A 17,117-nucleotide genomic window follows, 5' to 3' on the forward strand; every position below is an offset into this window, starting at 1 on the left:
GAAAGAAATAAAATAAAACACAAATAGGTAAAATTAAAAATAATGAATGGTGTGCTAAAATATAAAGAATTAAGAACAATGGTAAAAATTGGGGCAAAAATGAAAGACTAATTCATAGATTTAAGAAATCAGAATTTAAGGACCCACAATTCAGCAGTCACACATAGGCACTTTAAATACATGCAAGAACCCCCGTATCCTTATTTCATAGAAGCACACATACCGAACACTTGAGTTGTCAATTTTTATAATACCTGAATCAGATATAATAGATTAATTGATCAACGTAATTTTTTTTTTATTATGAAGGATCCTAAGATTGTTTCATGTTGTTGTATTATTTATTTTGTTATAATAAGTCATGTTAAAATCAAACACTCTGTAATCTTCCGGAAATAAATCAAAAATCAAATCCTCCGTCTTAGTATCATTGTAATATTGTAATAGTTTACTTTTTGCGTCACTTCTGTGATTTCGTGTACTAAGCTTTTCGCTTGATTGAAGCCATGCTACAACTTTCTCGTTCCATGCTCCTATCTTTTTGAAAAGTCGTTCTGTGAATGAGGAAATCTCTGAAAGTTTTCCTACCATCATCTGTTCGTATAGGTTTTCCGGAATTCGAACTTGCTTATCCCAATGCCCATTTTTACAGTGTTTTATAATTTCCAGGAACTCGTAAAATGTCACTGTGCGATTAACTCTACACAATTGATACATTATATGTTGATGACGGCCCTTTTCTAAATATGAAGATAATAACCGTTCTCTAGGTTCTCTGACAAATACAGCTTTTACCCATGATTCATTGTACATCATTTTTATAATTTCACAAGTATCAAAGCTTTTTAAAGTTGTCAATCCGTTTCTATGGATATGTACTCTCGTAATATTTATACCTTGAATGAATTGAAATAACTTTTTCCAATAAGTACATGCGGACTTTTCGTTCCAAAAGAAGATTAATTTGTATTTTGGAACCACAATTGGAGAGCTCCAATACTCTTTCAATCGATATATCGCTTGTTTGCTAATTCTATAATCGCGACAGTTGTCTTCTCTTTGTTTTAGCAGCATTTTTTCATTTTGTTGTTTTAATCGAATTTTTGTGTCTGGTTGTGTTGATGAAAGCTGTGACCTTGTGTCTGGTTGTGTTGATGAAAGCTGTGACCTTGTGTCTGGTTGTGTTGATGAAAGCTGTGACCATGCTAATAATTTCACGTTGTTTTGTTTCTGTAGAACTACTTTTGTTAGTAGAAAGTAAAAACACATCGCTGTAGTGACGCTCATCAACACCAACTTTGCAAACCTATTTGAATCAGTCATGAGATCACAGTTAACCATCATCTAACTCTTTTCCGAAAACTGATTCTTTAAATTGACTGTCCCTTATCTAATATCGTTCAAGGCAGTCATTGGCGCCTTCAAATAATGCGTTAGAAAGGTATTGAATGATAAATACCAGATTTAAGACAATCCTGTCGATTTGCTGTAAATATAAATAGAAATAGAAATAATCAGATACTTATAACAAACATTATTTTTACAGCGGATGGCCGTGAGGGCATTCCGGTGTTTTTGCTATCGCATAGATTTCCATTACGTAATATTCGTTTTGGGTTTTTTAACCGATCTATAAACATGATGAATACGTAGACATCATCCAGTGCAAACTAAGGCCGTGTTCACATTGACCTAAACTCGGTGTTGTGTTTAGTGTAACTCACACGTCAACTAAACAAAATTACGTTCCCATTGATAAAATTTAATGTTTACATGTAGTGTAAAACATGTTTTGTCTACATGCAGTCGATACTCGATGTAGGCCTTGTGTAGATTAAGTGTACACAAAACTATGCATTTAAAACATTAGTTTCACCGTGTATATTTAAGGAAGAAACAATTTTTTAATGAAATTGATATTTATAACAATTATTAATAAAGTTCTTTACAGAAATATTTGTCTAAACTTGATATACATTTTTTTAAAACTTAACGTGGCTTTATTTAGTCCTTATCAAGACTCAAAGCAGCATCATTGCCGAACACATAATTCAATTGAATATTAAGGTCTTTCCGAATCGACTTGACTTGCACTGAAATATTTGCCACTGGTCTTTACTCGAACAACGATTCACTCATAAATGCAATATTTCAAGATTTTATTTGAACAGTTACACTGACACAGATACATGTGTAACATGAGGTCATACATAATAGCATTATATAAAAATGGCGAAGTAATTATGTGGTATCAATGACATAGATATAGCATAAAGATATATAACAATAATATACAACTAGGGGGGGGGGGGGGTATTTTGTTAATTTATCTGAGCCAGAAATTGTTCCGTGCAAATGTTTTATTCCGGGTTTTTTTTTCGATGCTTGTAATCAATTTTTTTTTCAACATTTAACACTATAATGTATGGGGAAACTCTTGATTTAGAATATTTTTGTAACATCTGAAGAACCTTTTTTCTTTTTATCCAATTGGGTTCCGGAATATTTCCATCGATACCCCGTCCCGATTTTAAGTCAAATGGTCGTTCCCTTACTGCTAGAAAAGTTGTCCGAAAACTTTGCATTCGGTTCTACGTAATGAACATTTAAATGACATAGAGTTTACAAGTGTGAACAAATCTTATGTACAGGTAATTAAACAAGGTGTATAGATGTGAACAAATTTAATGTGAAACCAATGTCCAGAACATTAAACTAATTGTAAACACGTTTACTGTACATGGCGTTTGGTGTGAACACGGCCTAAGTTAACATTCCTTATCGCTTGTTATAAATTCATTTATTCAATGAGTACTCATCAAATCCTTTTTAAAGAAGATAAATTAATAATATTAAAATGTTTTGGTATATGTATATACAAATAAGTGCAAAATCATTAACATGCATTAATATGCACACGCATGCGGAAGAATATCTCAAGAACGTTTTGCAATCTTAAGGAACGATAACTCTGCATGGATGATTAAACATTTTTTGCTGGAAAATACGAATGTCTACTCAAATCCATTCTATTAGAAAAATTGAATTATGACAGATGAGTGATGTGTCCACCATGCACTTATTATTATTAATATAGTAGAATAGAATGATATACAAATGCATGAAAATTATAAAAACATGAAACTGTAGTATACAAATATTAGTATAATATATAACATTAAACCAGAGTATTCTGATTTGTATCACTACAATATAATACTCATTACGATGAGGATGAATTCCCTGTCCTTAATTTATCATCTACGCACGAACTTTTCCCAGAAAAAAATATATTGTACATTTACCTCACTTTCAGGTATTGAGATGTGATTTTTTTCTAAGACAAGTTTTTGTCGGACCATCCACAAGAACTTGGGGTCATTTGATGTTCAGTACTTCAGTACTTTGATTTTTACATATTATATAGATATATGAAGATGTGGTGCGGGTGCCAATTAGACAACTCTCCATCCAAATAACAATTTATAAAAGAAAACCATTATAGGTCAATGTACGGCCTTCAACACGGAGCCTTGGCTCACACCGAACAACAAGCTATACAGGGTCCCAAAATTACTAATGTAAAACCATTCAAACGGGAAAACCAACGGTCTAATCTATACAAATTGAAATTGAAATTAAAAAAACACTTTTTTTATTTTTTTGTGATATAATTTGGTAAAATAGAACTAATTAAACATTATTTAAGTATCACCTGAGTTTAATCAATAAATATCGACTCGATAAGTTTTTATCTGCACATGCAGCTACAGTACCTGTAAACAGCAAAACAGATGTTTTCATCCTCATTGTTTTCAACACTTTAAATAACCAAGTTTTAAAAGTTATGTGATTGACACCTTGTAATGGGTCCTCGACAACTCTAAACTGCAGCAAGATGGCAGATTATCAGCATGAGAGAAGCAGGGATGTCGCTGAAACAACTGCACGTATTTTTGGTCATCACCATTCCACTATAAGTCGTTTTGAGAATAAAAATAAGGCACTAAACGATGGTAAAGACCTTCCGAGATAAAGAAGACCCCCTATACCAGGCCATTTGCTAGGGAAAATCAAGCATAATGAAGGTTGGTCAGAAGGAAACCCATTGCATACAATACAATCATAAAAAGAGAGTGGTGGGCATACAGGAGCCTTTTAACAAGAACTGTTCGAGATCGACTCATCGCTACTGGTTATCGTGCGATAAGACCATTTCGGAGACCTTTGCTTACGAACAGACATTTTCCGTATCCAATGTAGTGCAGAGCTCGCTAAAGTTGAAAATAAGCATCGTGGAGGAAGATCCATTGTTCCAATGGAATTCGCTTCATCTTCCTTGGACGGATCGTAGCCCGGATTTGAACCATATCGAGCATATATGGGACACTATTGGGCGGAACGTGCGCGAAAGGACACCCCAGTTCAAACACATCATGAAATAAACAATGCCCTTCATCAGAAATGGTTGCTGCTACCTTAGCAACAAATTAGTCGATTTTTTGCAGGAATCAGAAGACGTTTAGATGCGGTTATCCGTTTGAATGGAGACTGCGCACAAAGTACTAATTCTTTGGCGTATAACGATCAACCATGATGCGAACAGTCATCTGAAGATTAATTTTGAAATGTCTGACATTGTAAAGTTCGACTACAGTAAAAGTTGTAAAATGCATTTTTTTGTACAAAACACACTTCATTTTGTTAATAAAATTGTGGTTATATAAATCAATTTTTTTTTCGTTTCAATGCCAATGTTATCATAAACTATGTTTCAATGATATTATACAAATATTTTATTATATTTCATCCAAAAAAAAAAAGGCTGATTTTTCAAATTTTAAAAAATCAAGGTGTTGCAATACTTTTTTTCATGTGTATATATAAAACACGAGAAACAAGAAACATGTATAAATTACATAAACAAACGACAACTACTGTACTTCAGATTCCTGACTTAGGACAGTGCAAACATTTGCACCGGGATTAAACGTTATAATGGTACCAAACCTTCTCCCTTTTTCTAGTACAATAGCATAACATCAAAACATAGAAAAACACACGATAAAATATCAATAGGAAGGCTTAACTCAATCAAAATATCCATCCCGCCCTTTGTTTCTTTTGGTTGTTAAACTTTCTGTTAGCTGTTAATTTCTTGCATCTCAAGTTCATCCTTAAATACTATTTACTATTTTTAAAAGGACAAGAAAACCTCGTTCACTAAACGTGAAATAACGTGATCAAGAGTATATAGATATAAGAAGATGTAGTTTGAGTTCCAATGCGACAACTCTCCATCCAAGTCACAAGTTGTAAACAGTAAACCATTATAGGTCAAAGAACGGCCTTGTACACGAAGCCTTGACTTGATTGAACAAGCTATTAAAAGCCCCCAAAATGTCTAGTGTAAACCAATTCATAAAGGAAAACCAACGATATAAATCTACATTAAAAACGAAAACCGAGCAACACATATGAACAACATCAACAAACGACAACCACTAAACAACAGGTTCCCGACTTTGCACATGTTTTAGAGCCATAGACAGTCAAAAAGGTATGACTTATTCAAGGCCAAAATACGTAAGGATTGTTAGAATTCAACCTTATATTAAATATCATGTATAATGTTATATATAAAGTCCTTGTGTATGTCTAAAATGAAGGTTTATGTTAAACTTAATTCCATAACATTCAACTTGAAGGCTTTAGTCTTAGATGCATGATTTGTATGCCCCACCTACGATAGTATTATGTTTTCTGGAATGTGGGTCCGTCCGTCCGTCCGTCCGTTCGTCCCGCTTCAGGTTAAAGTTTTTGGTCAAGGTAGTTTTTGTGAAGTTTGAAGTCCAATCAACTTGAAACTTAGTACACATGTTCCCCATGATAATCTTTTATGATCTTTCTAATTTTTATGCTAAATTAAAGTTTTGACCCCAATTTCACGGTCAACTGAACATGGAAAATGATAGTGCAAAGTTCAGGTTAAAGTTTTTGGTCAAGGTAGTTTTTGATGAAGTTGAAGTCACATTAACTTGAAACTTAGTACACATATTCCCTATGATGTGATCTTTCCAATTTTAATTCCAAATTAAAATGTTGACCCCAGTTTCACGGAATTAGTTGTTAGTGGCTTTGAACTGGCTGTTAGTAACTGCGAGAACTATCAGATATGTACTTAGTGCTTTTTTGTTTTTGAGATGTACAAGTACCCGGCCACGTCAACTTGTATTTGTAATAAAAAAAAATTCATCCATCTAATGAGTTAAGTCTTTTTCAACTGATTTCTATAGTTCGTTCTTATGTTGTACTGTTACACCGCTGTCCCAGGTAAAGGAAGGGTTGGGATCCCACTGCCATGTTAAACCCCGCCACATTATGTATTTATGTGCCTGTCCCAAGTCAGGTGCATCTAATTCAGTGGTCATCGTTTGTTTATGTGTTACATATTTGTTTTTCGTTCATTTTTTGTACTTAAATAAGGCCTTTAGTTTTCTCGTTTAAATTGTTTTACATTGACATTTCGGGGCCTTTTATAGCTGTCGTGACTTTGCGGTTTGGATTTTACTCATTGTTGAAGGCCGTACGATGATCTATAGTTGTTAATGTCTGTGTCATTTGGTCTCTTGTAGAGAGTTGTCTCCATACCACATCTTCTTTTTTATAGTACCATATTTAGTTTGAAATATGCGACCTTAAAAAAAATCTTATTCATTTGTTTATATTTTAAGGGGGTTATCACGAAATTTAAAACACGCAAATGTATCGACAATATGTCACAAAAAATACAAAAATTAATGTATCTTGTGACTGGATTATTTGTTGACATAAAACAACACACACACAATGAATAATACGACCTGTCTGGCAACAGTAAGCTTGATCATATATGATTTAATAGTTTAGAAATGAATACAGTTGTACCGAGTTGGAATTGCTCAGTGCAATACTAAATCTAGTCTGCCATTTCGAAATAATAAAACAGTTTATATAACAAACCAAAAATTATTTGAAAACAACAAGACAAAAATTTCCCTAAATGAGTGACAAAGGATTACAGAAAAATTAGCAAATAGGTAAGACTGAACAATAGAACATATAGACTTTTTCGTCGAATTAGATATAACTAGATGTGTCAAAGCGCCACAATGTTAACGTACGCGTTCATATCTGGTGATTTACTTCGTTGCGGGGCCATAAAATACTAGTTAAATGCCGCGACTAACAAACACGGCTGGTAATCTACACACGCAGAACATTTGGTTCTGCAATGAAAACCGTGAGAGGATTTTCCGGTTGTGCTTGAGTGGAGTAATTGTCACCGCTTCAAAAGGTATGTACATTTCTAAATCGCAATTTTCTTATTCGACTGATCAAAATATTGAAAATCGGAGAATGCTATGCTGTGGTGATTACTTTAACGAAGAGATACATGTATCATTTACTGTTGTACGTGGAGTTGAACTCCTACAAAATCAGTTGCCGCACGAGAATTTGCCTAAAAAAGTGACATTTAGATTTTGAAATGGTTCTATTAACAGACCTACAAGTTCAAATTTACTTTTTATTCGGTCAATGGGTATGGATGTCGTTTTGGGCGGCGTGGACGCTGTCCGGTGTTGATAGACATCTTAATAAATCTAAAAACCTCATATTTTCATTTTGTCATGCGTGAGGGAATCGGTTCTGATTGAGGACATCGTGAATGCGTGAGGGGACTTGAAATCATATTTCTATATTCAAGCTATCAGTCGTTGAAAGTTGCCTCAATATTGTTAGATTGTTTATGAAAAAACAAATTTGTGTGCATAAATAAAAATTATGAGATAGAATTTTGAAATAACAATAAATGACCATGTTTTCTTTTTATGAATAAAAGTCTAACTAATAAATTTCAAATACTTGTCCAAATTCGATATAGTTTACTACCACAATTTGATATTAATTAATATTGTAATTTTCATTGTTATTGATAAATGTTATATTAGTATTGCAAATCTAATCCTGAATTCTGTCTATCCTTTTTTGGGGATATTGTTTAAGAAATTCATATATAACGTCACTTTGGGCGTTTATGGTTTTGGCTAACTCGGCTGTGAATTCTTATGTGCTGGTTTAGGTAATTTTATGTATCCGTTTTTATTGTCTAGTTTATAGTCACCACTTCGATTTTATCATGTATATCTATTTATAGTCATTATATAAAACATCACTGGTTGCAAAATTTTGAATTATTCGAAATAACAAGGATGTTCTTATTCCAGGCAGAAACCCTAGCCGTATTAGACACAACTTTTTGGAACTTTTGGTCCTCAATGTACTTGTCTTGGCTTTCAAACTTTTTTCATCTGAGCGTCACTACTAAGCCGTGTGTTGACAAAAGACGCGTCTGACATATAAGTGGTTTTTTTTATACCTGGTACCTTTTGTTAGCTATAATTGGAGTGTTTCTCTGTCCTATATGTTCTATCATTTATTTGTATTGTAGTCCTGTCATGTAATGTTGTCTTTAACTGATATATTTACCATTGCCGTAGAAGCGGGAGGTTTGGCATGCCACAAAATCGGGTTCATCCCACCATTTTTTCTTAAAATGTCCTGTCAGCCAAGTCCGGAAAATGGCCATTGTTAAATTATTATTTGTTTCTGTGTATGTTAAAGTTAAAATTGATGTTGTTGTTGTGTCGTAGTTTTCCTCTTATATTTGATGTGTTTCCCTCAGTTTTAGTTTATAGTCCGAATTTGTTTTTTCTCAATCAATTTATGAATTTCGACAACGGTTTACTACTGTTGCCTTTATTGAAGACATATTTGCAATTTATTGGTAAGACTGTTTATTCATATACAGAAAACTTTGTGATGTATTGTATAAATCAAAATATTCAACTAAATATCAAAATTTGTGTTTTCGCGATCCATTTTTTTTTTTAAATACGCAATACAAGGGGAGTTGACTCTTTTCGTAAAAATACATACTGGGCTGATATGAAATTTTTCAACTTTTATTTGTAGCTAGAAACAAATCGTTGACAAAATTTTTCCTTTTATTGTTCGTAAAACCTATCTTCCCACAATGTATTTCAAAATTCTATCTCATTAATTTTGTTTATGCACACAAATGTGTTTTTTCATGAACAATCTGACCACATTTAGGCAACTTTAAAATACTCATAGTTTGGATATAATATTATGATTTCACGTCCCCTCACGCATTTACGATGTCCTCAATCAGAACCGCTCCCCTCACGCATGTCATAATGCAAATATGAGGTTTTTAGATTTATTAAGATGTCGATCAACACCGGACAGCGTCCACGCCTTCCAAAACGACATTCATACCCATTGCCCGAATAAAAAGTAAATTTGAACTTGTGGGTCTGTAATTAGAACCATTTTAAAATTTAAATGTCACTTTTTGAGGCAAATTCTCGTGCGGCAACTGATTTTGTAGGAGTTCAACTCCACGTACAACAGTAAATGATACATGTATATTTTTGTTTAAGTATTCACCACAGCATAGCATTCTCCGATTTTCAATATTTTGATCAGTCGAATAAGAAAATTGCGATTTAGAAATGTATATACCTTTCGAAGCGGTGACAATTGCTCCACTCAAGCACAACCGGAAAATCCTCTCACGGTTTTCATTGCACAACCAAAGTTCTGCGTGTGTAGATTACCAGCCGTGACAAATTGAAACATGAAATTAGATTAACTTTTAAACTTGATCTAAACCTTTCAAAATAAAAGTATAGTTAAGACAGAAAAGTCAATTGGTTCAATTGATAAAATAAAATATATCGGAACTCTCGTTTTTTTTTTATAAAATAAAAATACAAACTTTTTTAAAAATGGTATATGAATAGGTAAAGTCAATTTTCTTAGTATCTTGGTTTATTCAAAGGACAAATTCGAAAGGTTGCTGTAACCTAGCACGTTTTATGGCTATCAAGTCAACTCGAAATTAAAATCGGCAAAAGAGAGATTGTCAATCATATCGCATCTTCTTGTTTGTTTATCAACAAATAAACTAGAACCTCTCGTGCTTAATGATCCTTAATTGATATTTGCTTTTTTTTTTAAACAAGTGAGAAAAATCATAAGAATCTTACCGCTTTTCAGGAAAAAAGTCCTTTTTCTCAACTCTCAACTCTGGATGAAACGGATGAACTCATCATAGATACCAGGATTAGTTGTTTGTATATTTTTGACGTGTTTTAACATGAAAAAACATTTTTTAATTAGACTACGATAAGTCCGAATTGATAAATATTTTTCTAGTGAATTACAATAATTTAATTTAGAATATGTTGTTATTTTCATTTAAAATACATTTATTAGAATTGCTTTTGTTCACAAAAAACGAGGTATTATACCTAAAAAGTGTACCAAATATGTAATGTTTTAAAAAAAGTACAGGTAAATCTGTGAAATTCTAATTAACCTTGAATTGTTATAAAAACAAATTATTTGTCAAAACATCTTTATTTGTTATTTGCAAGTGGGAATAGAAGGAATAGTATTTTTAAAAAGTGGGAATAGGAGGAAGACATCATTTACCTACAGGTCAAATTTTAGATGCCCTGGAGCAGACTTTCACCTGTACATGCATGTGGGTCAAAATCAATTAAATAGTCTGTTCACAAACAATTTAAATGAAATAGGTTTCTTAACAAATTAATATTTCAAAATGACTAGATCAAAAAATGTATACATGTATATGTAAGTAATAGTTATCCCACGAGGACACGCCATCGGGGTGATCTGACACTGACACACCAAGTCCGAATAGTGGAGCGGCGAATGTTGAAAAAGTCGCTTAGTTAACGATTTTAAATTACCTAAATACCTCATGGAATTTTAAGGCCTTAAATTGTCTATCGATTATTCAGCTTTAGAAAAATGTTTGTCGAAAATATATAAAATGTTGTACAAATGACGTTAAAAATTAGATTAACTTTCAAACTTGATCTACTGCCTCATTTACATTATATTCTAAATATCTTGATTATATGTAGAGAAAGGGAATTGCATCCAAGATTTCAATATGCAATGGAACTATTTTATCATATTTTATTATTAATTATTTTTCGGTGGCTATTCCGCTCCCTTTTGGAAATACGAAATCGAATGCGAAGAACATGCACGAAAATGTTTGTCTGACGCGAAAATACGTAGTCTAATATCTCACAGCTTCATTTACACACACAGTGCACCGACTCTAAGAAATCATTTTAAAATATTTTTTTTCGAAGAAACACCAATATTACAATATATTACAAATAGCATCTTTTAGTGAGGCTTGTAGTACGTCGACTTGCTTCTGCATGATAATTATCATTTTTTGAAGGCGTGTAAAACTGTCACTAGCATCAAATCCACAGTTTCATCGGACAAAGTTTGACGTACGGTAATCTGAATAAGGCAGCTACCCTATTGATTGCTTTATAAAAAGACAAACTCTTCTTTTTCATGATAGACTATAAAGGGAAGAAACTAGTCCCTTACTAAAAGAGACACTAAATTTGGAAAAAACTTTACATAATGCAGGTATTTGTTCTTGGTACTCCTATGTAAATCATGTCAGAAGTCAAAATGATTTAGAAATTGTTAACCAAAATAAGGATAAAAATAATAGGCTAATATACAAACAAAATTTAGAAAACTCCTATGAAAATTTATATAATGATAAAATATTAAATTTACAAGAGAATAGCAAACTCCAACTTTTTAAAAAATAAAGAAAAGCTATAACTTTGAACCATACCTACTTTATCAAAACTTTGATTGATTGATTGATTGTTGGTTGCTTAACGTCCAGTGGCAAATATTTCATGCATATTCAGGACGAGAACAAGTTCACAATAAACACAATAGATAGGTTGATACAATAGAGGCCATCTGGGATGATGGTCGGGGAAATTTGGACTGCCACTGGAAAATGAGGGTATATTGGATAGGGACAGAAATTTTGCCTTGCAACAGGCCACCTACGGACCCCTCAAAGAGTTGTTGCAAGGGTTCTTAACGTGCAAAGAGCGTGGCACTCTCTTTACACGAGGCATCATATTTAACGTCCCCCTTCTGACCGGACGTGACTGCGAACTTGATACATCCCGCACAGCCAAACGGACGCCCCACTTCGGCAAGCGTTTTGCTGCCGGTCGGGAGAAGACCAAGTGACCATATTTCTATACCCCAGTCACCCTTCGGGTTATCAAAACTTTGAATATAGACAACTAATTTCTAAATTTCGAATAAGTGACCACTGCCTATTAATAAAAACTGATAGATACAGGAAAATCCCAAGAGATTTAAGACTATATTAACACATTGTGATGTACTAGATGATGAGTTTCATTTCTTTTTTAAATGTAAAATAAATGAACATTTAAGAAAAGAATTTTTAAATGAAAATAAATATAATAACTAAAATGATATTAAATTAAAACATATCCTCAATCCTGAAAAAAACCCAGGACACTTGCAAATTAGGCTCCTTTTTAAAAAAAGTCACTAAGACTGAGGGCAGGGAATCCTTGATATAATTTGAATCTCTTATATATATATATCTAGATTAAAACTGACGTGGAAAGGTAACACATGCCCACCGAAAGCTCTTTTTTTTTGAGAGCCCAGGTGGTCGTGTGGTCTAGCGGGACGGCTGCAGTGCAGGCGATTTGGTGTCACGATATCACAGTAGCATGGGTTCGAATCCCGGCGAGGGAAGAACCAAAACTTTGCGAAAGCAAATTTACAGATCTAACATTGTTGGGTTGATGTTTAGACGAGTTATGTATATATATATATATATATATATGTAGGGTTGTCACTGACTCAGACGTACTTATATATATATGGGCGTTCCATCAAGATGCTATGTCGTTCCCACAAGATAGTTATCACGTTCCCTCAAGATGCTATGTCGTTTCCACAAGATAGTTATCTCGTTCCCTCAAGATGATATGTCGTTCTATATATTTTTTATATTTTTATTTTAAAAATTTATTTTAACCCAAAAATATATATATATATATATACAACTCGTCTAAACATCAACCCAACAATGTTAGATCTATATATATATATATATTGATTTAAAGAAAGACAAGGATTATAGTTCAAAGTGTCTGCATTGTTTATTTTCATTGTTTTATATATGTAAACTGTATATTATGTATAATGTTTTAAGCCATTGGTCCATATGGGCGTAAAGTGCTTTTCAATAAAGTTAAAGGTAATGCTTGAAACAATGTAATTTATAAAATGACATTGTCATAGTCTTAGGACAACGTTTGCAGGATGCGGCCATGAAAGAAAAAAAAATATGTTGTTCCCTCAAGATACTATGTCGTTCCCTCAAAATGCTATGTCGTTCCCACAAGATAGTTATCACGTTCCATCAAGATGCTATGTCGTTCCCACAAGATAGTTATCACGTTCCATCAAGATGCTATGTCGTTCCCACAAGATAGTTATCACGTTCCCTCAAGATGCTATGTCGTTTCCACAAGATAGTTATCTCGTTCCCTCAAGATGCTATGTCGTTCTATATATTTTTTATATTTTTATTTTAAAAATTTATTTTAACCCAAAAACATTTTATGTTACCACGTTTATCGCAAGTCAACACTATACCATATAACCCGGAAATGAAAATCCGACTTAATACATATTTCTCTGTATTAATCTCCGTTTAATTCTTAAAATTCGTGGTTTGCTGTGACAAACCAGACCCGCGAAAATTGGTTAACCACGAATATAAATGAATCCACAGAAACTGTAAGCGTAAATAATTTTTTTTTAACCCAGTCTCGTTTCCTCATGTGCAGCTGTACATTGTTACAGTTGATATATGAAAAAAGGACAATTTATATAAGGTTTAATTATCAAAACTTGTCAGTAAAACAACATTCTGGTTAACTATTCAGGAAAAACTTGTATCACCTGTTGAAAAGAGGTGTGTGTCAAAATATTGATAACATGTACAAAAGTCTGTACAAAATAAAGTTGGTACAGAATACCAACATACTCAACATACATATAATAAATATGATAAATAATTTGAAAAAAAATTTACGGAAGAACCGAAATTACTTTTTTTCTCATTTGCTGTAAGACGACTGAAAGCACAGTTTACTGCTGATGTCAGAGGACATTGAATTCTGACGACTTTTTACACTATTTATGACAGAACGAATTGAACTTAGCTCTCCTTCTAAATTGCGTAATTTATCGTTGACAATTGGCACTGAAAAAGACATTGTCATAATAAAAATAATTAACAACAATCAATAGACCACTTCCGAGTAATGTCCTTCACTGAAAAAGTTATATGCGCGCCTTTATGGCGTCATTTACCAGATAGATGGAATCGCCTGTATACCTGCACTATTAAAGTTCATCAAGCGTCTTCAGGTGATCGTCATTATGCAGGATAAACTAGAAATAATGTTTATTCCGTAGGTACTTAATCACAATTTCCTAATGACAGCAGTGCTGATCATCAATTATTTTTAAAGAATCCACTAAAACCCAAGTTTTTTGACGGAAATGCAACGAACTCGAAAGTGGTCTATACATGTATAATTGATTCTTTAGAAAACTAATTAGTCTGATAACATGCGCAAAGTCAAGTTTTCAGAAATGTGTAATGTGTAAAAAGGAATTAAAGGTCCGTGTTCTTGATTTTGAGATATAAGCAATTGTCGGGAAATTATTTTCTCTTGATTTTTCAAACATTTAACATTGGTATCTTTTTTCTTTCAAAACCTTTTATAAGATTTTCAAAAACAGCATTATAAACTATATTTGTAAAGAAAAGTAGGTTTTATCGGGCAAAACTTTTATTTGGAATACATGATGAATAAAACAAGAGGATTCCAAATATCTGACAAAATGTCAAAAAAAAGAGTAGCAATAATCCTTAAGTTGAGTATAAAGTCCGATGCAATTAAATTTTTTACATAGTAACTGATTAATAGAATTAATAAAATAAATATTTCCGTATAAAGATGCAATCGAAAAAATGACCTGCTAAGCATACCACAGAAAACAAATCATAATAAAAAGCTGCGCCATGAGCGCATGATACGCCCGTCGCTTTTTTTCAACAAATTAAGTTCCATAACTCCTCAATGTCATATCAGAAATTTATTAAAAAACCAAACTGAAAGGGAGGTTATTTTAATAGATATAAACAAGTCACCAAAGTTTCACGAAAACTGCTCAAATCACTTTTCAGTTATTGTCCGAAAACTGGAAAATCACCCTTTTTTATGAATAAAATCCCATAACTCAGAAACGTAAAATCTAAAATTTATAAAAATCGAAAGGGAGCTTATGTCAATAGATATAAACAATTCACCAAAGTTTCATACAAATTGATTAAAGCGTTTTTGAGTTATTGTCCGACATGTTGACGACGGACAGACGGACAACGATATACCATAATACGTCCCGTAAACCGACTTTAAAAAGAATCACCGATTTTTAGGGATTTAATAAATAAAAAAAGGCGTTTCCTATCTTCAACCTTCCTCGGGGTCTACTTTTGAAACTCGATACAACATTTGTAGTCCTTTTTATCTTGAATGATTGTAAGTAAAAAGACAGAAATGTTAAGACGGAAGGAAGGATTTCACTTTGCAATAAGTTAATAATTAGAAATATCGCATTCAAGCTTTTGTTTTGAAAATTCTCTTTAAATTACCGTTATATTATAAGCGTCTTCAAATGGGTCGACGAGTTCTCTCATTTTGTCCCGTATTTCTTTCTTTGCCTGCTCTACTCCTTGCTTGATCTGTTCTGCTATGTACCCTCGTAGCTGCTTGTTAAACTGAGTTATAATATATATCCAAATTGGTAACAAGAGGTGCTTTCAGATTGTCCAATAGTGGTATTGCTGACGATTTCCTACATATTTCACCCTTTCAACCATCGGTGTCTACACATGATATATATTTGACTATTAGAAAGAACACAATAACTTGTATTCCGTAAAGCATGGTATTCCTTTTAATATTTTTAGTATGTTGTATTTGAAACATTGCTCTCAAATATGTTTAAATACTATATGTATTAACCGTGTTAATTAAGGGAATTGTCGCAACCTATCACCGTCTAAGTACACACAAGAGGCATTTAAATTTCAAGGATAGTATAATACTTTACTCATAAATATTTATTCTTATATTTATATCAGTGTCAGGTACCTACTAAGTAGTGAAACATTAAAAATATATCTTTAGTCCGATTCATTGAAAAGAAACGCTTTTAAGAGTTTAAACTTTAGTTGAATTCATCTTTATTTATCTGACCTCCTTCCTCAGGGCCGTAACTGGGGTTCGAATTCAGGGGAGGCAGGGTATTGGGAGGCGCAGCCCCCGCCGATTTTTTTTTCTCTCAGTCAATGGCTAAAAATGACCCGTTTCCCTTCGATTTCCTTACTTTAAGAAACGTCAGCTTTGCTTGTACCTGGAAGAAATTTTTATGCAAAAACAAGCTGAGATTGCTGTTCGGGGTGAGCCAAGGCTTCGTCTTGAAGGCCGTACTTTGTCCTATAATTATTAACATTAAAATTCATCGTGGCCGCCGATTTTTCTCTCTTAGTAAAATGGCTAAAAATAACCCGTTTTCTTTCGATTTCCTGACCGTGACTGTAAGAAACATCAGTATTGCTGGATCCTGGGAGCAATTTTTATGCAAACCATTATTATCTGTATTTAAAGATATTTTTGTTAGAAATCAAACTGGTAAGTTAAAAAAACATAATGCAACATTAAAGAACCCGCCAGATTTTTTTTTTATCGAGGACCTTGAATTACAATATTCACAGTGTAGATACTATTCTGTACGCTATCCGGAAGTCGAGATTTTCGAAGCGAGAACTTTTTGGATCACATTTTAAATTTGTTTGATATGCTATATTAAACGGTAAAATGTTCATCTGTACATTGCTTAATGATTAATTCAGCTGACATCTATATTCACAAATGGTTTAAAATTAAATTTAGCACATTCATTATTCGTATCTTTGCCTTAATCAAGACATTTTCAAGTGCATCACTAAGAAAAATCAGTCGGTGAACCTAAAAACAATCGTTTTGCACCCT

General features: G+C 33.0%; 1 long non-coding RNA gene across 2 annotated transcripts; it reads right to left on the bottom strand.

Annotated features, from left to right (window-relative positions):
- Positions 1–277: 277 nt before the first annotated feature.
- On the bottom strand, positions 278–15,985 carry LOC139513575 (uncharacterized). 2 transcript variants are annotated; one of them, XR_011662476.1, is made up of 3 exons: positions 15,716–15,985; positions 1,169–1,486; positions 278–1,135 (listed from the first exon to the last, which is right to left on the bottom strand). It is a non-coding gene; the product is annotated as an uncharacterized lncRNA (long non-coding RNA). The 2 variants fall into 2 exon arrangements; XR_011662475.1 differs by having other exon boundaries at positions 278–1,486.
- Positions 15,986–17,117: the final 1,132 nt, after the last annotated feature.

The sequence above is a fragment of the Mytilus edulis genome, chromosome 1 (assembly GCF_963676685.1).
Source record: "Mytilus edulis chromosome 1, xbMytEdul2.2, whole genome shotgun sequence".
Classification (NCBI taxonomy): domain Eukaryota; kingdom Metazoa; phylum Mollusca; class Bivalvia; order Mytilida; family Mytilidae; genus Mytilus; species Mytilus edulis.